The following is a 5,400-nucleotide window of genomic DNA, read 5'->3' as shown; positions in this document are numbered from 1 at the left end:
CAAAAAAAATAAAAAAACAGCCAATAATCTTGCTGCTATACATTTCTTAATTCAGATCTTCCGTAATCCCCAATGAAAATAATTACAAAGTAAACTTTATCTATCACTTAAAAACCTATTAAATTTTCCACTAAATCTTAGTCCAGAAAATTATATATCCCTTCGTGTCCACCAAATATAATAGTAAATTACTAATTATTTCCCATGTCTCAAATATTTTGAGCCCATTTAATCATACAATCTTTAATTTTATAAATTCTTCTTATATGAGCTCTACCTCAATCTTTAGTCTCAAATACTTTCAATCCTTTAAAATAATATAAATTTCTTCAAGTAATAAAATATTCTCTTTCTTTTTTATGGTAAATTCTGGTAACATATCCCCAAATCAACAAACATTTCTCAAATATTTTGAACCCATTTGATCATACAGTTTTTAACTAATTTTATAAATTCTCATTGTATAAACTCTACTTCTTAAAATAATACAATTTTAAAATCAAAACTTTCAATCCCCCTCTTCCCGTGGTAGTAAAACTTCCGGAGCGTTCCTGTAAGTCTATCACAAGTCTCTTTAATCTTGCCCCTCCACCGGCTCTAAAGTAAAAGTTATATTTACTGCTGCTCTTTCTTCTTTCGTTTATAAACAACACAGGTCATTATTCACTCCTTTGGGATGTCTTTCACTTCACAAAGTTATTGTTTCTAGAAGTCTCCTGCACTTGATAACATAACCATAAATAATTCCACAGGTTATTGTTCGATCCTTTCTTCCAATCTTTTAAATCACGATGATCCTTTAAAATTATAACATCTTGATCAGCAATCTGACATCTCTGCTGGTAAAAAACCTGTAAAATTTCATTGTAGCGTACTCTTCTGGAAAAATAGACCACAGCATCTCTTGGCAGATTTCTCTATCGTACAACCCATGTATTAATTCTATAAATTTTATTTCTCAATATTTCTTCGGGGTTGCACGCCAAAACCATAGGTTCTATGCTTAATCCCAAACTGCGAGCGGTGCACTCGGAATGCACCTCTGTGTGTGACGATTGTTTGTGCTTCTGCGGTAGCATCGTCTACCGGTAGATGCTAGTAGGCCTGGGCGAGGTCTAACTTAGTGAAGATTCGGCCTCTCTGGAGTGAGGCAAGGATGTGGCTCACTACTGGTACAGGGTAAGCATGCTGCTGTAGTGCCTTGTTTATGGTGCACTTGTAGTCTGCGCAGATGCGAAAGTACCTGTTAGGCTTAACTGGGGTCACTATTGGAGTCTCCCACTGGCTACAGTCCACAGGTTGGAGTACTCCCTGCTGAACCAGTTTGTCTAGTTCCGCATCAATTTTAGGCTTCAATGCAAAGGGAACCCTGTGCAGTTTTAATTGGATTGGGATTACTGCTGGATCGAGGTTGAGTGAAATGGGTGTCCCTTTGTATTGTCCCAGCTCTGTGCTGAATACTTCAGCATATTGTTGGCATACTGCTGCTAGATCAGTTATTTGTGCTCGATGGATGCCCATCACCTTGATGCCCAGGGCCTCGAACCAGTCCAGTCCTATGAGGCTGGTGCACGGTCCCTCTATGACTACAACACTGAGAGGATCCTCGAACTCTCTGAATTGTACTCTAATAGTAGCTCCCCCCCTTACAGGAACACGGCAATTTTAGAAGTCCGTTAGTACTAAGCTCGATGATTTGAGTGGGACCCGCCTTCGTCTACGTTTGCAAATGTGGTCGAAAATCCTGGAGGAGATAATGGACAGGGCCAATCCAGTATCTAGCTCCATGGAGCATGGGACCCCTTGCAGTCTTAGTTGGAGTCTTATCTTTTCTTTGATGGAATGTTGAGCCCCAGTGCATTGGATGCTATGCCTTCCCGAGCAGTATTCAACTCTGTTCTGTCCTGGGGGCCATTTCCCCTTGTGCTGCTGTGTCGCAGGTTTCATTTCCCACTGACGACCTCTGCAAACTCTGGCAATGTGCCCTTGCTTTCCACAGGCATGGCATACTGCTATGTGGAATCTGCACTCGGCTCTTTCATGCGGTCCCCCGCAGCTTGCACAGCTCTGTGGGGAAGTTGCTTGCTTTGTGGAGTGTGGCCATCTGGGTGGCTCTCTCTGCAAACGATCAATTTCTTCACTCTCACTGGCCTCCCCCAAGCCTTCTGCGGTCTCTTGGTGGATTGCTGTGGGGCTGGTGTGTGTTTTAGGTGTTTCTGTAGAAAAATGTAGGTCAGTCTATTAGGAAATCAGTCCAGTGGTATTATAGTGTGGGAAGAATCCAGAGAAATAAATATTTTGGGAAATATTAAAAAGGCAGAATATATTTCCCCAAAGGAATAAAGGAGAAGATCTTAAAAATAAGACAGAAACCAGCCATTGCCCCTTGAGGCATCGCCAGTGGGGGTGGAGCTGGAGCCTGATTTGGATTATAGGGTGGTGGACGATAGTCCCTATATCTTGGTTTTGTTTCTTCCTCTTCGTCTAATTCTTTTTTCTCCTCTTTTTGTACCATTACAGGGACAGTTGATAATGTATCTACCCCAGAGATCCATTTATCTGGATTCCAAATTAAAGCATAATCCAACTCATTATCTAATGATTTACACACTTTTCTCTGCACATAATCATATAAATTTTGGCATGCGAAATAATCATTAGTTCCCATTCGCGGCCACTCTACTTTCTCATCCTCCCACCAAACAAAACAACACAAATTCATCATATCTTCTTTAGTCAAATTTAATCTATCAGTCATCCTATTATAAGGCGACTTACCCCAATTACTTAGTAGGAGTCCTAAAGGACTCCCTGTATCTATGCTCAACCTAGGATTCTTTCTAATTTTCTTCACACATTTCCTTTCGGGAACACTCCGAGAATTGCCCATACGGGTTTATCGTACTGTTATCTTATCCTTACCAACCTAATGAGACCACCTTTCGCTTCACCAAGCTCCTGATTCCCCCTTGTTCTCCACCAATCCTCTCATGAGGGTATGGCAAATACTGAAGGGTCAGTTCCCACTCCATCTTGCTACCCCCTGTGGTACTTGGGACGTCTAATGCACTCCTCTCACAGATCTCAGATTCAAACAGTCCTACCCAGTCCTCCCCCAACCGCCTAGGTGGTTTTTTGTATCTGGCCACCCCAGATTTTACTCACCTAGATTCGTGCACGAAGTTACCCGGTTTTTCCTGAGGTCGGCAATCTCTATTCCTGGTTCCCTCACACTTCGTTTCTATTTGCAACTTCTATTTAGGTTCGTAGGACTCTAGGGTTTGCTCAGCACTCACCGCTCCTGGAGTTCGAAGCTGGACTATCGAACTCGACAGGGCATGCCTTCCACATCGTCCTCCAAGTTAGGGAGTCCCGAACGAAATCCCATTGAGTCCCGGGTTTCGGCATCAAAAATTGTTAGACACAAATTAGTCACAAATTGAAATCCACTCTACTTGAGTTACAAATAGAAAAGAAGTTTATTAGACTTCACAACAAAGTCTAAAAAGTAACGGTTTGCAAAGTGTGGTGGATTCAGGAAGGCAAACAATGCAATGTAGCCAAGCACTGAACCACACCCCAAATTCCAAAATCACATATTATTATACATCCTATCGCGACGCCCCATTCCCTCCCCCATGGCCCCATTGGCTTAGGCTTTGGAGGTTACAATCTATCAGAAGCGCCTAAACAGAATACATTATCTCCGCCCCTGTTTGCTTACATTATACCAATGGTGGCAAACCTATGGCACGGGTGCTAGAGGCGGCACTCAGAGCCCTCTTTGTGGGCACACGTGCCGTCGCCCTAGTCCTAGGCCTTCAGCTGGGTTTTATAAAACCTTTTCGCTTTAGGCCTCCGCCGCCGTGTGCAAAAAAAAAAAGGTTCAATCAATCAATTTCAATTTCTTGCGGGGGAAAAAAAAGATCTTGCAAAGTTGGAATTGATTGAACGTTTTAGTCCCACCCAGTCTGCTGTTACCACCGCAGCCACACCCACCCAATGGGCCACACTCACCTGGCACCCGACGATGCATAAGTGGGTTTTGGGTTGCAGTTTGGGCACTCAGTCTCTAAAAGGTTCACCATCACTGCATTATACTAATAAGATCCCTCCCCTACTATCCTGTTTACTTAGACCAGTGGTTCTCAACCTGTGGGTCGGGACCCCATTCTGGGGTCGATCGACCATTTCATGGGGGTCGCCAAGCAAGGCTGTCCGCCATTTTTTTTGTCCGCCATTTTTTTTGTCCGCCATTTTTCCCCCTTTTCTGGCGGGTGCCTTACCTCCCTTGGGCTGGGCCAGCTGGTGGGTCGGCCTGCTCCGTCTCTGCCGCTTGCCAGCTGCGCCTCGGCCGGCGCAGGGGGCGGAACCACGCATGTGTGGTGCTCCCGGGCAGAGAAAGTCCTCGACATACGACCGGTTGGGTAGTCCTCGACTTACGGCCGGTTTAGTCCTCGACTTACGACCGGTTTAGTCCTCGACTTATGACCGGTTGGGGTCGCGGCATTAAAAAGGTTGAGAACCACTGACTTAGACCATATATGTACATGCTTATCAATTCTAAAGGAGAGATGTCTCCAATCTTCTACACCTGTTAGATCAAGTAGGGGTACCAGGTACCAGAAGGTACTTAAAAACAATTCCTAGATGGTGACTCACACTGGGCCCCATAGTAACTCCTGTTCCCCCCCTGCCTCCACCTGAGGCTTGTATTTTCCCTATATACTCAAAGCATTTACTCAGGCAATTGATTATAAAATGATAATTATAAAATATAAAATATGATTACATGATAATACTAAAAGTATATATATTTTTATTTTTAAATGTCCTCACTACTTCCAGTTTTTTCCACACCATGACTTCATATTCAAAAGAATACCATGAAAAAAGGGAATGCTACTACACAGATATTGATATATTTTAAAAAGAGAGAAAATTATGCAGACATACAGTATATTTGTTTGTATATATATGATGTAAACATACATATTGATAATTAACAAATCTCAGATTACTTCCTATCCTTTGTTGCTTTCTTCAATAGAAAAAGAAATGTCAACAGATTGCCATAGTAACAGTAACAACAACTAAAGTAGGCAAAAAAATAGTTACAAATCCCACACCTACAATGGCCTCTCCTACAGGTCAAAGAATGATAGGGACCATGTTGGGGAAAGAAAAAGAAAAGGCAGAATTGGCAATGACCCCACAGAGCATACAGATAACACTACAAATGATTCAAGAAACAATGACGATGACTCAAGAAGCAATAGCAAATAATCATGAAGAAACGAAAGTACATCATAAAGAAATCAAGAATGACATTGGAGAAATGAGAGATGAAATTAAAAACATGAACGATAAGATAGGCAATATACAACAAACAATGATGGA

This window comes from Protobothrops mucrosquamatus, unplaced genomic scaffold, assembly GCF_001527695.2.
Source record: "Protobothrops mucrosquamatus isolate PMUCROS unplaced genomic scaffold, P.Mucros_1.0 scaffold283, whole genome shotgun sequence".
Taxonomy (NCBI): Eukaryota; Metazoa; Chordata; class Lepidosauria; order Squamata; family Viperidae; genus Protobothrops; species Protobothrops mucrosquamatus.
Note: the sequence above shows the minus strand (reverse complement) of the source record.